The 10,611-nt window shown below is 39.9% G+C and overlaps 1 protein-coding gene across 3 annotated transcripts in view; it reads left to right on the forward strand.

The window, feature by feature from the left end:
• The window catches only part of LOC122542185 (serine/threonine-protein kinase ICK-like), an 80,219-nt gene that overhangs the window by 3,385 nt on the left and 66,223 nt on the right, over nt 1-10,611 (forward strand). The window contains exon 2 of one of the 3 annotated variants that reach the window (XM_043679640.1): nt 2,580-2,653. The exons of the other annotated variants lie outside the window; for them this stretch is intronic. The gene's annotated coding sequence lies outside the window, so the exon portion shown is untranslated. The remainder of the gene's footprint in view (nt 1-2,579; nt 2,654-10,611) is intronic. 3 annotated transcript variants of the gene reach the window in all.

Raw genomic sequence — 10,611 nt, forward strand, 5'->3', positions numbered from 1 at the left:
TTCTTTGTTAGCAAACCTGGAAATATTACATTTGGGCTTCACATGCTAATCATTATAGATTGTGATCAGTCCAAGCACAGATCTTTGTGGTACCTCACTAGTCACAGTCTGTCAACTGAGCATGACTTGTTTATTCTTATTGACTTGTGTTTTACTCATTAACCAGTTCTCAATCTATGGCAATCCTGAAGGATCTTTTGGTACATTGGTACTGTCCCTACCTTTGGTATAGCCGATCTGTATACAAGTTCCACCTGCTTTCGTGGTGTATCATAACATGTCTAAACAAGTTGATTTCAAAATTAGAAGTCTTGTGGGACAGTGGTAAGTGCCTACCCCAAGGCAAGAAGTGCTGTCTTGATGTTCCATCTGCTCTGTGTCAAAACATGTTCAAAAGGTTGATTAAAATAACCATTGGGCTGTATCTCCTGACACCCAACAAAAGCTTCACATTTCGCATGTGGATGATCTGTGTATGCACACTCTGTTAGTTTGAAACAAAACCTGTCAGCATCTAAATGTGCGTAATAAATATGAGTGAATGGGATGAAATTATGTCATTGATTGATGTACTGCATGTGCACGTTTTGCACATGCGTATTGAGAGCATTTTGGGACTGTCAACAGGCATTGTCTAACTGTTACACCCAATCCTGTGTACTGTATTGTTGCTTTGCAACCTCTTGAATGGAACCTTATCAAAAGTCTTCAGAAGATTGGAAGGTGTCTAATGTTGTGCCATTATTTAAGAGAGGCTGTGAGGAAACACCAGTTAATACAGACCAGTTGGTCTGATATCAATAGTGGGCAAGTTGTTGAAGGGGATGATAAGACACAGAATTTACTTGCATTTGGAAAGACAAGGACTGAATCGGGATAGTCAACATTGTTTGTGTGCGGAAAAGCATGTCTCTCAAATTTGACTGAGTTTTTTTGAAGAGTTGACCACAAAGATAGATGAATGCGGAGTGGTAGATGTCTACATGGTCTTTGACAAGATTCCACACGGTAGATTGGTTCATCAGATTAGATCACATGGGATCCAGAGAGAACTTGCCCATTGGATACAAAGTTAGCTTGATGGTAGGAGACAGAGGGTGGTGATATAGATCTGTTGCTTGGAATGGATACCTGTGACCAGAGGTGTGCTGTGAGATATGTTGCTAGGCCCACTGTTTTTTCTCATTTATATAAAAATTTTGGATAGAATTTAGGAGGAATGATTCATAAGTTTGTGGATGACACCAAAATTGTTAGTATAGTGAACAGTGAAGAAGGTGTCTAAGAGTACAATGAGATCTTGACCAGCTGGGCCAATGGGCTGACGAGTGATTGGTGGAGTTTAATTGAGTTAAATGCGAGGTGTTGCATTTTGGGAAGACTAACCAAGGCAAGAATTAGTTAATGGTAGGGCCCTCGGGAGTGTTAAACAGAGACTGAGGAGTGCAGGTACATAGTGTGGTATCACAAGTAGACAGCGTGGTAAAAAGGCATTTGGTACGTTAGCCTTAATTGGTCAGAACATTAAATATTGGAGTTGGGATGTCATGTTGTGTCTGAACAAGACATTTGTGAGTCTGCATTTCTTTTTAAAATTGTAGAAGAATCCCTGCAGTGTATCGGCAGGCCAGTTGGCCCATTGAGTCCACACTGATGCTCCAGAGAGCATCCCATCCTCCCAACCTATCCCTGTCACCCTGTATTTCCCATAGTTAATCCACCTAGCCTGCACATCTCTGGACACTGAGGGCAATTTAGCATGGCCAATCCACCTAACCTGCACATTTTTGGACTGTGGAATGAAAGCGGAGCACCTGGAGGAAACCCATGCTGACACAAAGAGAATGTGCAGATTTCAGACAGACAGTCGCCCAAGGCGTTTGGAGTATTGAATACCATTCTAATCATCCTGCTATGGAAAGGGTGAAAGAAAAACTGATTTATAAGAATGTTACCGAGACTGGAGAGTTTGAGTTGCAAGGAGAGGTTGAGTAAGCTGGGACATTTTTCCCTGGAGAATGGAAGCTGAGGGGGTGATCTTACAGAGGTTTGTAAAATCATGACATCGAGATAAGGTGATGAAGTGAGGTCCCCCCCCCCCCAGGGTAGGGGATTTGAAAACTAGAGGGCATAGGTTTAAGGTAAGAAGGGAAAGATTTAGAAGGGTCCTGAGGGACAACTTGTTCACTCAGAGGATGTTGCGTATGAGGAATGAATTGCCTGAGGAAGTGGTAGAGGCAGATACAAGTTTTAGAAGTATATGGGTCAACTCCGTCTTGAGACTAATTCAGTTTAGGAAACCTGGTTGGCATGGACAAGTTGGACTGAACGGTCTATTTCCATGCTGAATGACACTAAATCCAAATTCTCCATATTTATGCATTCCCCCACCCTCCATTCATCTATTCTGCTCAGTATACACTCAACAGGTTTGTCAAGCATGAGTCCCTTTGTATAAATTTAAGATGCTTCTGTATAGTCCTACCATGACTTTACAAGTATGTAGTTAATGCACCCTTTAATTAATTATCTAAAAATTTGTAGTTCACAGTTTCCCCTCTCCCTCCTTTCTTAAATAGTGGGGTTACATTTGATACCTTCCAACCCGCGCAAATTGTTCCAGAATCTAGAATTGTTGAAGATGGCTACCAAAGTAAGTTGATGTAGAAATCTTGTTTTAGAATCCCTGAATTACTTTCTCCCATCTTATCTTAATTTGCTTGCTTTCCTGTAGTAATACTACACTTCTTGAACACTAGATTTTTTGTGTTTGTAATTTTCCACCGTTTTATCTCTGCTTCCTTCCTACTTTTAAAACTGGCCCTTGTCTTTCTCTGAAATGTGCCTTCTAACTCAATGTTTTGACATGTTTTTCTGCATGTTATCAAGTTGTTTAAAATCACTATCTTGTGCTGCACCTAATGAATTGTTTCTCCTGGGAATTTTTGAATAGTAAAATCCCTTGCCTCTCTTCTCTGAATTGAATTATTTTCAACATTTGTATTAGAAGACCCAGAAACCAAGAAAATGATCATGTGCGTGTGGATTAAAATCTTGTCTAATATCGGTGGGTATGTAAATTTGTATTATTTCTGCGCTGGTCATTTGACCTAATGATTCTACAGTTCAAAGTAGTATTCCTCAGTAGTTGAACCACCTAACACTATAGTAAATTGTTAATTTTCAAAAAGGTAGGTATTAAAGCTATAGTTTGCCTTTGAAAACAAGTTAGTGCTAGGTACACTTGTGTACATTGCTAGTTCAGCATCTGCATGTAAAAAGAAGTGTCAGCATTGTGTTTTGTCAATAGTTCTGAATGTAAACCGGAATATTCAAACAAACCGTAGGTTGCCTAGCAGCTAGCTATTTGGCCACCTTTGTATGTTAGTACAGTTTATCGATTACAGACTCAGTAAGTTTAAATTAAATGTCAGCTTTTCAGTTATTTAAGTAGTCCTTTTGTGTAAATCAGGAAACCAAATTCACTGTGCCTATGTAGATATTGTGTGAAATGTTGAACATATTATGTTTATAATTGTAATAGAGATATCCCATTCTTTCTGGTACCGTAATAAGAGTTTTAACTGCATATTGTATAAATTATTGTTCAAGATTAATCTCAGTAAATAATCATAAGACTTGTCATTACCCTTATTTGGAGAACTAGTACCCAAACTCGAAAATATGGCCCAACATACATCAGTGTATTTTATGCACATCACACATCTTTGTGATGTTAACTATGATAGATTGTACCTGCTATGGCTTACGCTAGTGATATCTGTATGGCATACAAGTACTAAACTCTCAATGCTCATTTGAGACTACATATGAATTTGGTAAGACACAACGTACACTTGGTTTGTTTCAGTCTGAGTGCAATAATTTCACGTCCAGCATGATGCTTTTTCAAAATCCTCGCATCCAAACACTTTCATTGTTGCATTGGAATTATTGCTGCACATTTCGAAGTGACATGTGCTTGTGTTTAGTGAATCTGTTTATACAGAATCTCCAGTCACACTTGATAACTTTTGTTTTCTGATCATATATTTTAACAAGTTCAGTAAATAACTTTTTGCATAGCTCTAAGTTCCCCTCCTGCCAGTAATTAGCATTGTTCATTCATGAAAGTCATACTGAAAATAGTCCTTCATTATCTTCCGAAATGCATTAAAAGTATTGTTTGTTGAGTAAAGAAGTTGGAAATGGTGGATACGTTCTGATGCCAAACAATGCCAATATATTCTTTTAGTGCAATAAAATATTAAATGGGAATCCTGAAGCTTTGCAATAGGATCAAAAATGAGCACAAAATAGTTAGTATATTCACATTATTTCTCCAACGTATTCAATGGTAGAATGCTGGTGACCTTGCTATTATTGTAGAACATGCTCTAAGCAGAATTTTGTGGCTTGGACTCCAATTTAGACACGCTCAAAGGAATCAAACCGAACAAATCCCTCAGGATAGATATAGTTATTCTACCAAAGGTATTTTCACAGTGCAGGATTCTACTTGAAGGCGGTCATCTAATTTTCCAACAATTACTATTCCATGTTTTGACCAGGAACTAAAATTTTGGGAATGAATTTGCATACCCATATATGTTTGGGTTTATCCTGTCAAATCAAGGGAGCTGATTCTCTAACACTGACACGGCAAGCCAATCATTTGGATTTTAATTTTCTCATGAAATCTATGCTACTTTTAATTGCACTGAAATGGATGGCTTGCAGCCCATTTCAGAAAATATTTAAGGGTCAACCATATTGCAGTGGTTTGGTGTCCCTTTTGGGCTGAGCTGGATAAAGGCAGGAGATGATCTTCCCTAAAAGACACTAATGAACCAAAAATTGGCCTTTTCAATATGGTAGTTTCATAGTTCCATTTTCTTAGTCTTCACAGTACTCAGCAGAATCTTTGCAATTGCACTTTGAAGTTTCTGTGCTTGATTAATCTATACTTGTTTCAAATAATGCAGACAAATAGCAATTTCATACTTTAATGAAGTTGCGTCTTTTAAGATTAAGGGAAATAAGCTTCTAGCTTAGCTTTACACGCAATTCAGCTTTGTGGCTGTTTCTGCATTACGACTTGCACACCTTCTGTTTGCCTTGATGCCAAATATGCCATTATACGCAAGTTGCCCAAATTTGTGTTCAAGGCATAACTAAATATAGAAATCAAAAAGTTGCTATCAGAGAGATGAAATTCCACACTCAAACTTTGATCAGTAAATAAAATCTGAGGTAGTAAAATTCCACCCATGTAGTTCATTTTCAGTGCCAGAAAAACTGACTAAAATGAAACTTTTAAAATCACATTGAAGGAATGCTAAGACATGAAATGAATTGACTATGTTTCTTTTGGTGACTTAACTTCATATTTACAGTTTAAATGCAGGAACCTAGTTACTTGGTGTATTTGAGTGGGAAGGCAGAAAGTGAAGTGCTGTTTTGGCAAAACTAATGGTGGAATTGAGTCTCTCTGATAGCAACTTTGATTTCCATCTTTAGTCATGCCTTGCAGTTACTTTGAATGAAAATTTGGGTAACTTACATGTAATGGTGTATTTGGCATCAAGACAAACAGAAGGCATGAAAGTCGTAATGCAAAAACAGCCAGGAAGCTAAATTGCATGCAAAGATAAGTTAGAATCCATTAAAAATTCCCAATACCTGTATACTTATTGTCACATTTGGAAAGTGTCAGCTGCAGTTGTGACTGATTCCTGAAGAATGCCTTTGGGGGCACCTAAAACAGAAAATACTTTGCAAGTTTCTTCCTGCCCAGTCGGCTGTTTTACATATGGTGGAAAGGAAGCATCAAAGCTCAACGTAATGCAAAATTTTGTGGCAGCTTTATTTTATTCACTCTTGATCTGCGACATTCAAAAGTGACGTGAGCACATTTTAAATAAATAATTGCATAAAATTATGTTCTTTGAGAACAGAAGAATAGCTGTAAAAATAATATTAAACTCCATTCATGAAGTAAATTTATGTGTAGCAGCATAATCTGAACTTTTCTGCAGTTAGCACATTGTTAAACATGCAGCCTTTTGACCGAGATGTATTTATGTTTTCAATAGTAATTTTACTACTGCTTTGATTTCAGAACAGTTCAGTGAAGATTGGTATAATTTACTGATGGCCATTTCCCCAAGACCATTAATTCATGGTTATATTTATATTAGTTCCCATAGAAGTGAGCACTTTTCATTATATTTTACGTCTGTTTTTTGGCTTTGTGGGTCATGGGTGAACAGGATATATAAGGAGATAAGAGATGAATATTAGAGTTCTGGATTGTTTGGACTTCACAGCGGTTAGAACTCAGATGTCCAGCAAGAATACGAGTTGTTTGAGTTCAAGGTAATGAAGACATGGGTAAGAACATAAGTATTGGAAATAAAGTGGAGAATACAATTTAATATTCTCGTTGCACTGAATGTTATCCTATAAATTGCTCTATTCGCATTGTCATTTGGTCTTGTTGGACATAAACACTCCAATCCGTAAAACAATTTTTGGTGTTATTCTATATATAGTAAATAAGTGTTCAAGTATATGAGGATTTGCAACGGACACTTTCTAAACTGCTCAGAGAGTAGTAAGGGTATGGAATGCTTTGCCTGCATCGGTAGTAGATTGGCCAAGTTTAAGTGCATTTAAGTCGTCATTGGACAGGCATATGGACGTACATGGAATAGTGTAGGTGGATATCAGATTAGTATGACAGGGCAGCGCAACATCGAGGGCCGAAGGGCCTGTACTGCGCTGTAATGTTGTAAGTCTAAATAAGCTTCATACCACTATCATATGTTGTGTATTGAAATCCCAGGCTTCAAAACAGTTTTGAACAGCAAAGTGCTAGTCTAATATGGAATGCTAAGAAATTAAGAAAAAGTGTTGGTAGATTAATGTCTCTTGTGACATAGGCTAAGCTGTCTGATTATATCTTAGGGGATTAGGTTTAGGTCATCTTGACAAAAGCTGAATGTAATCACTTCTGGGTTATACAGTAAACAGGATATTTTGTATTGTGTCCATTAATGCAGTGATAAAACATTATAAAAATGATGAATTTACTTGAAAGTAAATGTCTGGGAGTCAGTTAAAATTCACTTGAGCGATACTGTTATTGCAAGTCTGTGGTAGAAGCTCAACAGATTTTTAAAAAGCATAATGAAGGCTGTATGGATCAGGTTAAAGGGTAGGTTGTGTGCCAAAGCATGATGTTACCATTTCTGTAGCAGAAAGAAGAAATGTGATATAGAAATCTAATAATTTAATATATTTAGTATGTACTGTACCCTTGTTGGCTTGTTCACTACACACATAAGGGTGGAAGTCTTGGACATTAAAACTCAAATATCGCTTGTATAGTGCCATTCAAATCAAATTCCACAATGCTTCACAGAGAACTAAATAGGTGTGAAGTCAAAGAAGAAAACATTCAAAGCTTGGCCATGATTAGCAAAGTAAAACTTTAAGATGGTTATGGAGGTAGAAAGTCTCGGAGAAGTTTGACATGTGGAACATTAATGTGGGGGAAGTACATGAGAAGCTGAATTCTGAGTCAAGATTTCCAAGGATGGAGGTTTTGAAGCTTTAAAAAAAGAGACAAAACTGTGGAGAGCTTTTATTGGGTATGAGAAACATGCAACAGTTATATGGATTTGAATCTAGGTAGGCTCATAAAGACAGTGGTGATGGATGAAAAATACTTGGTGAATGTTAAGATATATAAAGTACAGTTTTGGATAAGCTGAAGTTAATAGATGATGGGAGATTTGGATGTGTGCCCTGGGTGGGAAGGGGATTGGGTCCTGGTGTGATGTGAAGAGAGTTGGTGTTTGTGGATGGGAGGGAGGAATGGGATGATGTTGGGAGGGGTTGACAAAGGGTGCTGGATGTTAGACACTTGAGGGAAAATGAGATGGCTGGTGTGGTGGGCGGAAAACAGGGCTCTGGGTGTCCAGGTAAGGAAGAGGATAGGGGAAGACAGTGCTGAGAGGTCATGAAGTGGAGAGCGTGAGAGAAGGGGAAACTGCAGTTGAGTGAGGGAGTTGCTTGGGGAAGAAGGTGTTGGGTGGAGGGTGAGGAAAGAGGACACCTGGGCTGTCAGGTGAGGTAGATGTTTACAGGGGGGTAATGCGCCAGGTCTTTAGTAAAAGAGCAGCAATGGGGAGAGGGAGCTAGCGTTTGGGTGAAAGAGTGGTAGGGAGGAAGAGAGAAAAAGGCAGGCATTTGGGCAAGGTATGAAGGCTGCTGGTTGATTTGGAAGGAGACAGGTGGGGTTGACTGTGTCCTGGCAATCAGAGATGGCTAGGGCAAGTAGAGGGCAGAGGAGGTGAAGAATGTGATAACATAGGGGTGCAGAGTAAGGAAAGCAGTTGAGAGAAGGGTGGATAAATGCCAGACAGTTTGGTGATAGTGTTGGGGAGGATGTAGGACAGGGAAAGATGGCACTGCGTGAGAAATTATGGATTTGGGCAGTTTAGAGGGAGGGTGTAGGATGAGGGCTCTGGGCATTTGGAGCTCCAGGTTGTCTGAGGGGATATGGAAGGTGCATTCTTCTTCTCCCAGTTGTTCAGTGAGAGAGGGGCGGAACGTTCTAGCATTTGGATGAGGGAGGAGTTGGAGTGGTGAAAGAGAGTGACAAGCTTTTGGTTGCATAAGGAAGGCTGCCCATCAGGTGGGAAATGGGTGGGCAAGGATGTGTGTCCGGCTGTCCGGGATGAGTAGGATGTGGAAAGAGCATACCATATCTTTGGGGTAAGGGAATTTAGATGAAGATGGTGTCATGCATTTGGGTGAAGAAATGGGGAGGAAGGTAGTGGTAGTTAGGATAGAGGGAGTGCTGGTTAGCTGAAAGGGTGGGAATTGGAAGAAGGTTCTGGTCAGTTAGATTGTGGTTGAGTTGTTGTTGAAGATGCAGTAAAAGCATGCTGGAGGGTTGGGATGGCTGGATGGGTGCAGGGACAAAGTGCCAGGGAGGGCCATAAGGGAAGGAGGTTTAAGGGGGAGGGCTATCATTTCAAAAATGGGAGTTTTCACCTTTGAACATGTGACAAAAAAAAGGTAATTGCAAAATTCAGTCTTGGCCTTGGTCATGAATAGAAATGTAACCATAGTGAGGAGTGGAGGAGGTAAATGTTGTTACAGTCTGCAAGTGGCCACAGACTCTTTGTTATGGAGAAAAATTTTGTACAACTGTAGGGGCATCCTCTCCACTTTCAAATGTTGGATAGGGTAAGATTGGAGGCCTCCGTGAATTACAACAGTACCATCTCCTTCAGGCTTGCTTAGCAACCAGCAAAATTGGCGAAGTACCTGTGACCTTGGTATTATTAGAACTATGCTCATTCCTGAAGAAGGGCTTATGCCCGAAGCATTGATTCTCCTGCTCCTTGGATGCTGCCTGACCTGCTGCGCTTTTCCAGCAACACATTTTTCAGCTCTGATCTCCAGCATCTGCAGTCTTCACTTTCTCCCATTATTAGAACCAGGCTCTAACCTTCAGAACTAACCGTCACATCTTTTAATATTTGAAAATTACCTGAAGTGCTTTATGCATGGATGAAAGGAAAAAGGTCTCGAGGCAGGAAGAGGTAAGTAGTTGAAATAATGGGCCAATCTTGGAGGAAAAACAGTGGCAAGTTCACAACAAGTGCCTTTTGTTAATGAAAGAATAGGGAAACGTGTTTATGGAAGAAGTGGAATTTTATGAGATGGAAATTCCAAGAGTTGCTGGATTGATTTACCCTCTCTCAAATGACATCTTGCCCTTAGTCTCTCTTATTCTTGCTGGATTTGCAATCTAATTGTCTTTATACTGACTGTAGAAAGTAAAGATTCCTAATTTGGAGTTTTGTTCCCTTTTAACCCGTGATTCCAATAGTGATTGTTTTGCTCGCTTCATTCTGCGAACGTGCTGATGTCTCCACGCCGTTCTGCACATATGCTGATGTCAGTGTCATTCTGCGCATGCGCTGATGTCAGCTGCCAACAAAGCAGCTTTCTGAGAGGTACTGTACAGAAAGTAGCTTTCTGAGAGAGATACATTGAGGTTCCTCCTAGATTATCTCTTTTTTTTTGAAAAAATGCAGAGGCATAGTCATAGAGTCGTAGATAGAGTCATAGAGATGTATAGCATGGAAGCAGACCCTTCAGTCCAACCCGTCCATGCCGACCAGATATCCCAACCCAATCTAGTCCCACCTGCCAGCACCTGGCCCATATCCTCCAAACCCTTCCTATTCTTATACCCATTCAAATGCCTCTTAAATGTTGCAATTGTACCAGCCTCCACCACATCCTCTGGCAGCTCATTCCATACACGTACCACCCTCTGCGTGAAAAGGTTGCCCCTTAGGTCTCTTTTATATCTTTCCCCTCTCACCCTAAACCTATGCCCTCTAGTTTTGGACTCCCCGACCCCAGGGAAAAGACTATGCCTATTTATCCTATCCATGCCCCTCATAATTCTGTAAACCTCTATAAGGTCACCCCTCAGCTTCCGACGCTCCAGGGAAAACAGCCCCAGCATGTTCAGCCTCTCCCTGTAGCTCAGATCCTCCAACTCTGGCAACATCCTTGTAA

Source organism: Chiloscyllium plagiosum, chromosome 3, assembly GCF_004010195.1.
Source record: "Chiloscyllium plagiosum isolate BGI_BamShark_2017 chromosome 3, ASM401019v2, whole genome shotgun sequence".
NCBI lineage: Eukaryota > Metazoa > Chordata > Chondrichthyes > Orectolobiformes > Hemiscylliidae > Chiloscyllium > Chiloscyllium plagiosum.